This window comes from Drosophila arizonae, chromosome X, assembly GCF_054131065.1.
Source record: "Drosophila arizonae isolate 15081-1271.41 chromosome X, UAZ_ARI_1.0, whole genome shotgun sequence".
NCBI lineage: Eukaryota > Metazoa > Arthropoda > Insecta > Diptera > Drosophilidae > Drosophila > Drosophila arizonae.
Genome location: NC_142927.1, coordinates 35,270,969 through 35,286,246, shown reverse-complemented (window position 1 = coordinate 35,286,246; position 15,278 = coordinate 35,270,969). Strand labels below are relative to the sequence as shown.

The following is a 15,278-nucleotide window of genomic DNA, read 5'->3' as shown; positions in this document are numbered from 1 at the left end:
ATTTAATTATATCTCCTATACCTTTAGAGCTAGAGCTTCCAAATTTTATATGTATACTTATATGTATTTTATACAATTTCGATATCCACCCCCTCACCCTCACCTTTTACACGGCGTATTTCAAGTACTAGAGACTTCTGCTTTGGAATGTACATACATTTTCACCATATAATTACGCTCTGAAAGTTTCATTAAGATTGTACGTCTAGAAATTAAATTATTCAACAAATAAATCCTGATAATGTTTCCCACACTGCAGCGCAGCCCAAGCGCAGTCGCTGCTTACTGCGCAGTTATCAGAGTGCGTTCTAATACGTGCGTGTGTATGTATGTGTGTCGAAAAAAAGTGCAGACTGATTAGAATATCAGATTAGAGGGTTCAGGGTATCTCATAGTCGAGCAGTCTCGACTAGAGTCTTCTTACTTGTTTTCTTTTGTTTTGAATCGGTTTCTGTCAAGCGCTTCGCATTAACTTATTCGTGTGAAGCCTCTTAAATGAGTGTCGCGTAAAGAGTAATACGATTTTCGCCCACGCAAAGACTCTCAAAGACAGTTTGACTAAAAAACTCAACAGAAATTAACTTTGCCTTCGTATGCATGTAAATACATACATGTAACAATTATTTTGTATATAATTATGTATTTATTATTTAGATTGAGTATTTGTAATTGAAATTAACAGAGTATTGAGAACTTAAACAACTTTAGAGCTTGACTTCCAATCACCAGCGTGTACATCTGTCTTCTCTCACTGTCTTCTCAAAGCTTGTCATTATACGTCTTGTTCCATCAACGCCTTGTAATAACTGCATTCGTCTTTAAAACGAAGTTGCCACTCTGTTGCTATAGTGTAACTAAGATGCCACACCGTTCGAGCACGCTTTTCAAGCCACTAAACATACATACCCATACATTACCTATAAACGAAAACAGAAATAACTGCCTCGCTCAGAGCGCGAGAGAGCTAAGCCAGACACAACAAAAGCAGTTGCTGTCTGAGTCTTTTTTCTTGTGTGTGTGAAAGACACTTATTCGCAGACAACGAAAAAGTATGTACACTCATTTGAGAGCTATGATTATGAGACTTTTTTTGTTGAATAATTTCTTTTGTAGACAGACAATCTTTATAAAACTTTCAGAGCGAGATCATATGGTTAGAATATGTATGTGTACATTCTTTACTACTTGAAACAAGTTTTTATGCTCATTCACGAAAGTGAAATGAGTATCTTGGTTTTGTGCAATGTCCGTCTTGCTGTGCGTCCGTCAGTCCGTCTGTCCGCCCGTCCGTCTGTCCGTACGCATTGTATTTCGGCGCTATTGAAGCTAGAGACTTGAAATTTGGAACACATACTCGTGTATATCTCCGATTTATAAAGTGTTAAAATTCTCCCGATCCGCCCACTAGGGGCGTGGCAAATCGGAAAATGTATATACCGATATACCAGAAATAATTTTAGTTGAAGAGCTAGAAAGCTGAATTTGGTGTGTAGGACCGCGTCGACCACCCAAGGTCATGAGCTATGGCGGATATATCTCCGCCCATAGGGGGTGTGGCAAACCGCAAAAGTTTATATCTCCTACAATTTAAGAACTAGCAGCGTCAAATTTAAATAGTTGAGTTACTGGTAGCCTCCTCTAGAGATGCCCCAAAAATAATTTTAACGCCTCTTTAGGGGCGTGGCATATCGAAAAACACCCTGTAATTTTCACATTTTTCAAATTAATTTTCACAAATTCAAATTTTGCATTTAGGTTACCAGTTGGCTCCTTCTAAGAACTGACCAAAAATGAGGAGTCTACGGTTACTAGGGGCGAGGCAATCGGCATTTTTAGTGCCCGAATTGCCACATTTATTTATTTATTTCTTATAGCTATTGACAAAAACGAGAGTCAATTTTAATTTAAAAAAGCCTATACAAAGTACACGATATAATTTCAATAGTAACACCAACCCGATGGGGGTATTTTATTTGCCAGTCCGGCGGGTTTTCCCCACGTCTCACAGCCAAATATGGTCAGTGATACTATTGAAGGTATGAAAAGAAAGTGTTAGTAAGAAAACTTAAAAAAATAAAATATTAAAATGTAGGTTATTAACAATGTCTAGCATAATTAAAATAATTCTTAAAATAATAATAAAAAATAAAAAAATAATAATAATAATAAAAAATAAATAAATAAATAAAAGGAGTTAAAAAAAATCAATAATAAAAAAAAGAAAAAAAGAATAAAATTAGAAGAGATAAAATATAGAAAAAGAAAAAGGACGGTAATAAAAGAAGTTGCAAGAAAAGTTAATAAAAAGAATAAGAAATAATAAAAAGAAAAGAGTAAGGGAAGAGCCAAAAATAGAGTATAAGAATAGAATTGAGAAATCACTAACACAACATTAGCAGCAAAAACGTATTCCAATGCCTATGCCTGGGCATTGTAAGTGATTTCCCTAAGATAAGCTGATAGTACACTTTTTATTTTAGGAGGAGAGAGCTCTAAGGAAAAAACGTGATAATATTTATTAAAATTAACACAAAGAACATGAAACGCACTGTGCAAAGAATAATCCCTAGTGCACACAGGTAAATGAAGCGGACAATAGTGTCTAGTTGCTCGGGACGGAACCAAAAAATTTAGACGGCCCAACAAAGAGGACGAATCAATATCACCACTAATCAATTTATGCAGAAAAACAATTCCTAAAATTGTTCTGCGATTGGTTAGCGATGGAAGATCAATTAGCTGGAGCCTACTATGATAAGACGGTAATCGTAAATTACTGTCCCATCTAAGGTCTCTTAAGGCAAAGAGAAGAAACTGTTTTTGGACCGATTCGATACGATCCTGATACAGTTTATGTTGCGGAGACCATACGACAGAGCAGTACTCTAAGATAGGACGCACAAGCGAAGTAAATAATCGCTTGGTGGTAAGAGGGTCTTTAAATTCCTTAGACCAACGTTTAATAAAGCCGAGCACACTTTTGGCTTCATTAACGATGGTAGAAATATGAATATTGAAGTTAAGTTTACAGTCAAAGAGCACACCAAGATCTTTGACTGTATAGATGCGTCTTAGGGAAGTGTTGCTAATTTTATAATCAGCAATTAGAGGAACGGTACGACTGAAGGTCATTGTCATCCACTTTGAACAATTTAAGTCCAGCTGGTTTGCCACACACCAAAGTTGAAATGCATTAAGGTCATCTTGAAGGTGATGATGACCATTGGAGTATGGAAGGCAAAGTTTAACATCATCAGAATACATAAATATAGTAGAATATGGGATACAGCTAGGAAGGTCATTTATGAAAAGGGAAAAGAGCAATGGACCCAAATGGCTACCCTGAGGTTCACCAGACGATACAAAGATCTTTTTAGACATAGCTGTTCTCTGCAAGACTCTTTGGGTTCTACCCATTAAATAGGAAGAAATCCAAGACACAAGTCTAGGAGAAAATCCTAAGCGTTCAAGCTTAAGAATTAATATGTGATGATGTACAGAGTCAAATGCTTTACTGAAGTCAGTATAAATAACATCAGTTTGCATTTTTTTACCAAAGCTGTCATTAACGAGCGAAGTAAACTCAAGTAAATTAGAGGATGTTGTTCGATTTTGAACAAAACCATGTTGAGATGGTTGAATAATCGATTTGCAAAAATGCTGCAAGGCCGACGTTATTATTTTCTCAAATAACTTCGGAATAGCAGATAATTTGGCAATGCCTCTATAATTGGAAATACCAGATCTTCCACCTTTTTATACCCTGAACCCATTTTCAATGGGAAATCAGGGTATAATGGTTTTGTTGAAATGTATGTAACAGGCAGAAGGAGGCGTGGCAGACCCCACAAAGTATATATATTCTTGATCAGGGCGACGAGCTGAGTTGATTTGGTCCTGTCCGTCTGTCTGTCCGTGTGTCCGTCTGTCCGTCCGTCCGTCTGTCCGTCTGTCCGTATGTATGAACGCGTCGATTTCAGAAGATATAAGAGCTAGAGACTTCAATTTTTTTTTAAATGTCCGTAATTACAGCGCGCATATCAAGTTTATCATTAAAAATCGATAACCAATCCCGATCTTTTTTTATCGATTAAAAACCTTATCGAAAACCAGTTATAAAATTATATCTTCTACACCTTTATTGCTAGAGTCTCCAAATTTTTAATGTATGCTTATATGCAATTTATACAATTTCGGTTTTTGTTAAAATTTACCCATCCACCCTTAAATTCACCCCCTCATCCTCACTTTTGTAAAAAGCGTATTTCAAATACTAGAGACTTGTGCTTTGGCAATTACATGCATATTCATGTTATAATCATAATCTGGAAATTTCATGAAGATCGTATGTCCACAAAAGTTATTAAGCAATTAAGTTCTCATAGTAAGCGCACACTGCCGCCCATGCGTGTTTATGCTTGTGTGTGTATATGTATGTAAATGTTTGTGTATATGTGTGTGTGTGTGTGTGTGTGTGTGTGTGTGTGTATGTGTGTGTGTATGCGTTTATGTGTGTATTCATGTGTGTGTGTATGTGTGTCGCAGTTCGCAGTTCGTGTCGTGTTTCTTATGTAAGCTGAAAGACGCGAAAAATTGTTGAAATATCTATTGCTCCAAGGGTTCAGGGGATCTCGTAGTCGAGCAGTCTCGACTAGAGCTTTCTTACTTGTTTATATAAGGGAATGATGAAAGATTCTTTCCAAATTGAAGGGAACACAGAAGTATCCAAGGACAAGTTAAACAATTTTAGTAATTGTGACTGAAGAGAAACACTGCACTCTTTAATCACACAACTAGGAATATTATCAGCACCAGGAGAGAAAGATGATTTCAATGTCCTAATGGCCAGCCAGAGAGGATGCAGTAACTTTGGGAGTATTTATAGATACATATTCAGGAAGAGAATAAGGATATGAGTTGCTGTAGAGATCAGCAGAAGAATAAGTGGATTGAAAAAAATCAGCAAATAGATCAGAGGAATCCTGATCATTGCATGTTTTTTCACCTCATATGCCTCAGCCAACTATTTATGTGTTTGCACATATAAATAAGCCTGATATTCATAATACGGAAGGAAACATTTTTATGAAATTTAAAAAATATAAAAGAAGCTAATAATATAATAACATAAATTTGCAATTTACAAAAAAAGAGTTTTCCGCGGGATTTGAACTAACACCCAAGCCGAATAGCATGCTCATGTCAAAATAACTAAAATAAAGATCGCCGGCGTTTCAGCCCAAAGCACCACCGCGTCGTTTCGAACAACAGTAGTTAAAACGAAATCACATTATTGTTATGACGCCATATAGCAAAGAAAAGCCAGTGCAGCGGCTGGAAATTCAAAAACAATGCAAAGAAAAATTAATAGCAGCTGAGATTCTTAGAATATGCTAGATTATGCATTTATGTGTATATGTATTTAAGGGCTATTTTAGAAGACACAAATTAAAACTTATAAAATTATTCCACTAAGAAAAAGAAATGTATTAAGTTCCATTCATTCAAGCTCGCATCTTCCCAATAAAATATCTACTTTATAAAAAACAAAATATGTATGAAGAAAAAAAAAATATATATATATATCATCGAAGTGGTTTCGAGCCTCCCCTACTCTAACATAATATACGTCACCCTCAGCACCCGCGCTACTGCTTTGCTTAATCAGCCAGTTGCTAAAACAGAATAACTTAATAACAAAGCGTCATCTGAAAAAACAACAGTAACGGCTAGAAAATCTAGAAATCAATCGAAATTCTAAGAATGTGCGAAAAGGCGCGCTTCTGTCTGTACGCATAGAATAGACGATGAGTGTGTGCATATATATAGGAAAATCGCGCTGATCTGCTGCCAACTTGAAGCCGGTATCCAATATATGGATATAAATATATAATAAAATTCAAATCTATGTAATTTGATGAACCCAGCTGCAATGATGCAATGTTGATAGCAATAGCTATCGATGATTTTCCAATCTTAATGGGATCATTCCCTGTTTTATGTTGCGCACTAGACTTGAAAATTGCACTATATACTCTGGTTGACAGCTTTTGGGCTGTGAATGAGTATTCTGCAATCGGTATCGCCCGACTGCAACGTTCTTACTTGTTTACAAATTGGGGGCGAAATATGTAAATTACAAAATCTCTATATTCATCAAATGTATATACACAGTAAATCTGAAGTCTCCAGGTCTAAAAGTGGTCAAATTAGACTGAAAAAACCAAATCATTTTATCGATTATTCTTGATAAAAAAGATATCTGATGACTTATCGAATAAATATGATATGATACACAAGTATGCATGCAATACAATTTAGCTCTCTAGCTCTTATATCCTTTGGGATCGGCTTGCTCATACAGACGGACGGACAGGGCCAAATCTACTCAGCTCTACTTTTCAAAAAACTATTATTTTTACTATTATTTTCCATTTTCAATGGATTAAGAGTATAAAGGCCAAAACACATAAACCATAGAGGAGTCGCCAATCCGCAGAATGTATGTATGCTAATTATGTAAGCTAATTATACCCTGAACCCATTTTCAATGGGAAATCAGGGTATAATGGTTTTGTTGAAATGTATGTAACAGGCAGAAGGAGGCGTGGCAGACCCCACAAAGTATATATATTCTTGATCAGGGCGACGAGCTGAGTCGATTTGGCCCTGTCCGTCTGTCTGTCTGTCCGTCTGTCCGTCCGTCCGTCTGTCCGTCTGTCCGTATGTTTGAACGCGTCGATTTCCGAAGATATAAGAGCTAGAGACTTGAATTTTTTTTTTAAATGACCGTATATACAGCGCGGACGTCGAGTTTGCTTTTAAAATTCGATAAATCATCCCGTTATGTTTTTATCGAGTAAAAACATTCAAGTTTAAATCAGATGCCACTATAGCTAATTGTGAATGATTTTTCTTTTTTTTTTTAATTTTTCAAATATTCAATATAATATGTAGATCATATGCTGAAAGTTTCATTAAATTCCGTTCAGTCAAAAATTAATAAAAAATAATCAAATATTTGGCCAATTAACAAACGCACATGCAGCAGCTACAACAAAAACATCACATCAGCTGTTAGTTTCGTTTAGTTTGGTAGATGGCGCAGCAGCAGTGAATCTATTTGAGTTTTGCCAGCACCATTAGCAGAAGTGGGGTGGCCTAGTGTGTTAGCTGCATGACGCTTGATCGAGAAGTCGCGGTTCGAATCCCGATCGATGCAACTGATGTTAGTTTTTTTTAATTGTTTCAAAATATTTTTATATTTTCATAAATGAGTTTTCTATTTAATTTATATTTTTAAATACACCGAAATTGAAATTTTAACTATACTTTATGTGCGTTTTTAATAGTTTGGTTATTCTAGCAGATTCTTAGAGTCACATCAGCAGTTAGTTTCGTTTAGTTTTGGTAGATGGCGCTGCAGCAGTGAATCTATTTGAGTTTTGCCAGCACCACTATCAGGAGTGACGTGGCGTAGTGTGTTAGCTGCATGGCGCTCGATCGAGAAGTCGCGGTTCAAATCCCGATCGATGCAACTGATGTTAATTTTTTTTAATTGTTTCAAAATATTTTTATATTTTATTAAATTAGTTTGGTATTTTATTTATATTTTTAAATACATCGAAATTGAAATTTCAGCCATACTAAATGAGCATTTTTATTTGTTGGGTTCAGGGTAGTATCTAGTCGAGCACTCTCGACTAGAATTTTCTTACTTGTTAAGATAATGAAATCGTGTTAAGAAAAGAAAACAAAATGAACAAGTAAGAAAGCTCTAGTCGAGACTGCTCACACACACACCCACACACACACACACACACACACACACACACACACACACACACACACACACACACACACACACACACACACACGCACACACACACAGCTGTTAGTAGTGCTGGAAATTGCATCGGGCAATCAGCTGCTCACTAACGTTGGTGAGTTGCTAAGCCTTAGCAAAGACAGCAACCTAGCTGCTGGAGTGAAGTTGCAGTTATTAAAAGTAGTGCATACTTTCGGGCTCTCGCTGTAGTCAAGTTGAGTTTAAGTTACTGCGGGTTGTAAACTCAGATTATAGTAGTAGCCATTGCCCACTACAGGCTTCACGCCGTGGTAGTCGGAGCAGAAATGGATGCCATGATGGAGGACGAGCTGCAAGCTTTTGCGCGTCGTTCCTCGTTGCAGCGATCGCCGCAGCAACAACAGAGGGTGTTGGCGCAGCCGTCGACTTCTATCCAGGCTCCAGTGGCTGAGTGCCAGGCACCCAAGTCACTAAAAGAAGCGTTAGCTCAAATAGGAGCTACACTAGAGGGTTTGTCTGCCTTATTTGGGGGTCAGCGGCATATAAATGCCTTAATGAGAGAGGAGCTGGCTAGGCTGGTCAGCCTTCACAAGACGGCCGAAGCGTTCTGCAACCGTTCGGTTAAAAACTGTGAGGTGCAGACCACGCCACTCAAAAAAGTAGGCGAAAACTTTAAGGCAGCGAGCATTAGTGCTACAGTAGGTAGCAATACTCCCAAGCGGTCGAGGGAAGTTGCCTCCGAACAGAGGAAAACTCCCTCAAAAAAGCCGAGGCCCAATAGAAGTGCAGCGAACCCAAAAGAACCAATGGCTCTACGGGCTACAGCTGAATCTAAAACTTCAAACCAGGCCGCCCGACAGACAAACCAGAGCAGCTGGACAGTCGTCAAAGGGCGAAAGCCTATGCAAAAACGTCCCAGGACTGACGCGATTGCGATTTCAGGCGTAGGGGGTTGCAGCTATGCGGACATGCTTCGTGTAGTTAAAAACGACCCAAATTTGAAGCATCTGAGCAGCGACGTTCAAGGCATTAGGAAGACAGCTAAGGGGGACCTTTTACTGCAACTGAGTAGGAAGCCGGAGCATAGCGCTGAGGCTCTGCACGAAGCTGTAGGCAAGGCCTTGGGAGACCGAGCGGTAGTTAAAACACTTACCGAATCGGCGCAAGTTGAGATTCGCGATCTAGATGAGTTAGCGACCAAAGAGGAGATCTTGGAGGCAGTTAGGGTGGAGTTGAAGGATAGCTCACTCCCCATCGAGGCTATCAAATCGCTTCGGCCAGCTTTCGGTGGACAGCAAAGAGCTACGGTTGCTCTTCCAATTGGGAAAGCTAAAACTCTGCTCGAGCTGTCCAAAATTAGAATAGGATGGGTAGTTTGCCGTATCCGAGCCGTGGAGCAGCCTAAACGCTGTTTCAAGTGCCTCGATTACGGTCATATGGCAGCAAACTGCGGCAGCGACTGTGACTTAAAGGGCGCCTGTTTCAGGTGTGGAGAGATGGGTCACAGTGCCAAAGCATGCACCAAGCCACCAAAATGTAGCCTCTGTATCCGGAAAGGTGAAAAGCAGACGGACCATTCAGCAGGCAGCTTCAAGTGCCCATCTTACCGTGAAGCTGCTCGTAAAATGAAATGTTAAGGTTTTTGCAGCTTAACTTAAATCATTGTGTTGCTGCCCAAGATCTTCTAGAGCAGACCATTAGGGAAAAATGTATAGATGTAGCTTTTCTCAGTGAGCCTCACCACTGTAGAACCAGCTGCCCTAGGACATGGTCAACAGACGTCAATGGCAAAGCTGCGTTGTGGGTATGCGGCAACTCAACGAACGTACTTTCGAATGTTAAGTCATTCAATGGGTTCGTACGTGGCCGATATGGTAGCTTGTGGCTTTACAGTTGCTATCTGGCCCCCAGCATGCAGCTCAGTGAATTCACGACGGTGCTCGACGAGCTTGCTGAGGATGCCAGGGGTCGGAAGGCCATTATAGCTGGAGATTTTAACTCCTGGGCGCTAGAATGGGGTAGCCCAACAACAAATGCCAGAGGTCGTATCCTACTGGAGATCTTCGCGACACTAGATGTTGCACTGCTCAACACTGGCCATGAGTACACCTTCAGTCGGGCGGGATACGGGTCTGTTATCGACATTACTTTTGTCACTTCTTCCCTCTTTCGGGGAGCAACATGGAGCCATTGCGATAGCTATACAGGCAGCGATCATACGGCACTTTTGTTCACAATAGGTGAGCCACCTGCCAGGGCGTCAACATTGTGGAGGGAGTCGTATCGGCTAGATACTTTTGATCCCGCGGTCTTTTCAGAGGCCATTCAGTCTCTAGGTACAATTGGTAATGCTGAGGCCAGAGCATGCCAAATGGTAGCCCAAATACAGTGTGCCTGCAATAGCAGCATGTTACGTCGCAAGCAGTTCACGCGACAACATGATCCTACGTATTGGTGGAATACGCAAATAGGTGACATTCGTCGCAAATGCATCCAGGCGAGAAGAAGCTACCAACGGGCTCGCGGTAGGTCAACGTTTTTTGAGAAACAGTTAGCTTACCAGGCAGCTAGAAGACAGCTGAAGAAGGCCACTCGGGCAAGCAAAAGAGAATGTTTTTTACAGTTGTGCGACTCAGCCGAATATGACCCTTGGGGCAGGGCATATAAGATAGTAGTTAAAAGACTATACGCAGGTAGACAGGTGCAGCCTACGGATCGTCTGGAGCTTAAATCGATTGTGGAAACACTCTTTCCAGAAAGTTTAAGCTCCATTCACGCCCCTGAGTCCGAGTCTGCTGATCAGGGCTCAACGAGCCCTGAAATTGTTTTAGTTACAGAGGAAGAAATATCAGTAGTTCTCCGAGGTCTTAGAACCAACACAGCTCCAGGGCCGGACGGGATCCCAAATCGTGCGCTAAAGCTAGCCCTCGCCTTGCACCCAAGTACGTTCGCCGAATTATTTAACGAATGCCTGATCCAAGAGACGTTCCCGGCAAAATGGAAAGCCCAGAATCTGGTATTGCTACCCAAGGCTGGCAAACCACCAGATGAGCCATCTTCGTACAGACCGATCTGTCTCTTAGACACCATGGGAAAGGTGTTTGAGAAACTGATCTGCTCTAGGCTGGAGACTGCGATTGCAAGCGCCGGAGGCCTGTCACCAAACCAATTTGGATTCCGGAAGGCCCGGTCAACAACGGACGCGCTTAACAAAGTTGTTGGTCTGGCCACTTCCGCTATTCAAGGTACCAGATGGAGGCACGGGACGAAGGAATACTGTATCATCGCGACCCTGGATGTAAGGAATGCCTTCAACACAGCTAGTTGGGATATGATACTGAATGCGCTGTCACAATATAATATCCCTAAATATCTAAGAGAGATAATAAAGAGCTACTTCAGAGGAAGAACACTGGTATACAACACGAGTGAGGGTCCCCAAACTCATACAGTGTCAGCTGGAGTACCCCAAGGCTCAGTGCTGGGGCCTCTCCTATGGAACATCATGTACGACGGCGTACTGCGTTTGGAACTACCAGCAGGCGCGCACACCATTGGCTTTGCTGATGATGTAGCTGTCGTAGCCATAGGAAAGGAGCTCAAAGATACAGAGGATATGTGCAGCGAAAGTATCAATCGCATACGAAGCTGGTTGACAGGAGCTGGGCTCGAGCTTGCGGCACACAAGACCGAAGTTGTACTAGTCAGCAGTCGCAAAAGAGTGGAAACTGCCAATATAAAGATCGGCAGCGTCACCATTGCGTCAAAGAGGGCGATAAAATATCTTGGTGTCATGATAGACACAAGATTAACTTTCCGCGAGCACTTAGAATATGTGCATAAAAAGGCAGCTGATTCTTGTAGAGCTCTCTCGAGAATCATGCTTAACACGCGGGGACCTAAACAGCAACGACGTCTCCTCCTAATGAGCGTCATTAGGTCTGTCATCCTCTATGCTGCGCCAATATGGGCAAGAGCGATGGCAACGCCGAGCTACAGCCGAGGCATTTGCGCGATCTACAGGCTGAGCGCAATCAGAGTCAGCTGCGCTTTCAGGACTATCTCCGATGACGCGGCGCTCGTCATAGCCGGTATGGTGCCACTGGAGTATTTGGTCGCCGAAGCCGTGGAGCGGAATTCGCACGGGCCTACGCGACTCAACGCTGTCAGGGCGAACAGCATCGCACGATGGCAAAGAAGGTGGAATAGCTCAGCTAAAGGGCGGTGGACGCACAAGCTCATCCCGGAGCTTGAACCATGGGTTAACCGCAAACATGGCGAGGTCAACTTCTACCTTACGCAGATCCTCTCGGGTCATGGATGCTTTCGGAGCTATTTGAAGCGCTTTGGCCACGAGGAATCTGACGAGTGCCCCTGGTGCGAGCGAGGGCATGTGGAAGACGCCAACCACATTCTTTTCGAATGTGGACGGTTTCTGGAGGAGAGGCGTCGTCTGGAAGAGGCAGTGGGCCGCTCCATCAGAGCGGACAACTTAGTCAACGCCATGCTGGAATCGGAGGAAGCTTGGGAACTAACAAGCACCTTCGCGGCCACGGTGATGATGGAGCTCCGCAGAGTCGAGCGATCGAGACGACGAGCTGTCCCAGGCTAAGGTAGCGCATAGTGCTTGCGAAGCAATGCTTTACGGCCGTCCCGCAAGCACCGCGCGCTATCCTAGCCACCACGCATCTTGCAATTTGTATAATTTTGTCAATAAATGAATATAAAAAAAAAAAAAAAACACACACACACACACACACACACGCACACACACACGCATACAGAAGTTCGAGTTGCGTTTTCACGGAGTGCGGTCGATGTCATCGTGATCCATCGTAGACAATAGCTTGAACTGTGTTTTCCCCTGCGAAAGTGGAAAGAACTGAAGTCAACGTGTTTGCTGTGGGCGCGGCGTACCTCAACAAAACTACCTCAAAAAAACTACCAGAGACTTACTGCGCGGCGGTTCGTGGAATTCCCAAGCGGTATAATTCGGTGGTGCAAGAGATGGGGGGGGGGGGGGGGGGGGCGATAGCGTCATTGTTTTGGCGTCAGGGCTTCTTTCCTTTCCTTGTCTTTTGTGGGCGCGTAAATTTACTTACTTTAGGCGTCACACTTGCGCAATAATAAAAATCAGGTGCATTCACTCTAACAGCTGTTAGTAGTGCTGGAAATTGCATCGGGCAATCAGCTGCTCACTAACGTTGGTGAGTTGCTATGCCTTAGCAAAGACAGCAACCTAGCTGCTGGAGTGAAGTTGCAGTTATTAAAAGTAGTGCATACTTTCGGGCTCTCGCTGTAGTCAAGTTGAGTTTAAGTTACTGCGGGTTGTAAACTCAGATTATATTAGTAGCCATTGCCCACTACAGGCTTCACGCCGTGGTAGTCGGAGCAGAAATGGATGCCATGATGGAGGACGAGCTGCAAGCTTTTGCGCGTCGTTCCTCGTTGCAGCGATCGCCGCAGCAACAACAGAGGGCGTTGGCGCAGCCGTCGACTTCTAATCAGGCTCCAGTGGCTGAGTGCCAGGCACCCAAGTCACTAAAAGAAGCGTTAGCTCAAATAGGAGCTACACTAGAGGGTTTGTCTGCCTTATTTGGGGGTCAGCGGCATATAAATGCCTTAATGAGAGAGGAGCTGGCTAGGCTGGTCAGCCTTCACAAGACGGCCGAAGCGTTCTGCAACCGTTCGGTTAAAAACTGTGAGGTGCAGACCACGCCACTCAAAAAAGTAGGCGAAAACTTTAAGGCAGCGAGCATTAGTGCTACAGTAGGTAGCAATACTCCCAAGCGGTCGAGGGAAGTTGCCTCCGAAATGAGGAAAACACCCTCAAAAAAGCCGAGGCCCAATAGAAGTGCAGCAAACCCAAAAGAACCAATTGCTCTACGGGCTACAGCTGAAACTTCAAACCAGGCCGCTCGACAGACAAATCAGAGCAGCTGGACAGTCGTCAAAGGGCGAAAGCCTATGCAAAAACGTCCCAGGACTGACGCGATTGCGATTTCAGGCGTAGGGGGTTACAGCTATGCGGACATGCTTCGTGTAGTTAAAAGCGACCCAAATTTGAAGCATCTGAGCAGCGACGTTCAAGGCATTAGGAAGACAGCTAAGGGGGACCTTTTATTGCAACTGAGTAGGAAGCCAGAGCATAGCGCTGAGGCTCTTCACGAAGCTGTAGGCAAGGCCTTGGGAGACCGAGCGGTAGTTAAAACACTTACCGAATCGGCTCAAATTGAGATTCGCGACCTAGATGAGTTAGCAAGCAAAGAGGAGTACTTGGAGGCAATTAGGGTGGAGTTGAAGGATAGCTCACTCCCTATTGAAGCTATTAAATCGCTTCGGCCAGCTTTTGGTGGACAGAAAAGAGCTACGGTTGCTCTTCCAATTGGGATAGCTAAAACTCTGCTCGAGCTGTCCAAAATTAGAATAGGATGGGTAGTATGCCGTATCCGAGCCGTGGAACAGCCTAAACGCTGTTTCAAGTGCCTCGATTACGGTCATATGGCAGCAAACTGCGGCAGCGACTGTGACTTAAAGGGCGCCTGTTTCAGGTGTGGGGAGATGGGTCACAGTGCCAAAGCATGCACCAAGCCACCAAAATGCAGCCTCTGTATCCGGAAAGGTGAAAAGCAGACGGACCATTCAGCAGGCAGCTTCAAGTGCCCATCTTACCGTGAAGCTGCTCGTAAAATGAAATGTTAAGGTTTTTGCAGCTTAACTTAAATCATTGTGTTGCTGCCCAAGATCTTCTAGAGCAGACCATTAGGGAAGAATGTATAGATGTAGCTTTTCTCAGTGAGCCTCACCACTGTAGAACCAGCTGCCCTGGGACATGGTCAACAGACGTTAATGGCAAAGCTGCGTTGTGGGTATGCGGCAACTCAACGAACGTACTTTCGAATGTTAAGTCATTCAATGGGTTCGTACGTGGCCGATATGGTAGCTTACGGCTTTACAGTTGCTATCTTGCCCCCAGCATGCAGCTCAGTGAATTCACGACGGTGCTCGACGAGCTTGCCGAGGATGCTAGGGGTCGGAAGGCCATTATAGCTGGAGATTTTAGCTCCTGGGCGCTGGAATGGGGTAGCCCCACAACAAATGCCAGAGGTCATATCCTACTGGAGATCTTCGCGACACTAGATGTTGCACTGCTCAACACTGGCCATGAGTACACCTTCAGTCGGGCGGGATACGGGTCTGTTATCGACATTACTTTTGTCACTTCATCCCTCTTTCGGGGAGCAACATGGAGCCATTGCGATAGCTATACAGGCAGCGATCATACGGCACTTCTGTTCACAATAGGTGAGCCACCTGCCAGGGCGTCAACATTGTGGAGGGAGTTGTATCGGCTAGATACTTTTAATCCCGCGGTCTTTTCAGAGGCCATTCGGTCTCTGGGTACAATTGCTAATGCTGAGGCCAGAGCATGCCAAATGGTAGCCCAAATACAGAGTGCCTGCAATAGCAG

The 15,278-nt window shown here is 43.0% G+C and overlaps 1 protein-coding gene across 12 annotated transcripts in view; it reads right to left on the bottom strand.

The window, feature by feature from the left end:
* LOC108620656 (leucine-rich repeat flightless-interacting protein 2) overlaps positions 1-15,278 on the bottom strand; it is a 110,997-nt gene that overhangs the window by 35,177 nt on the left and 60,542 nt on the right. The window lies entirely within an intron of this gene.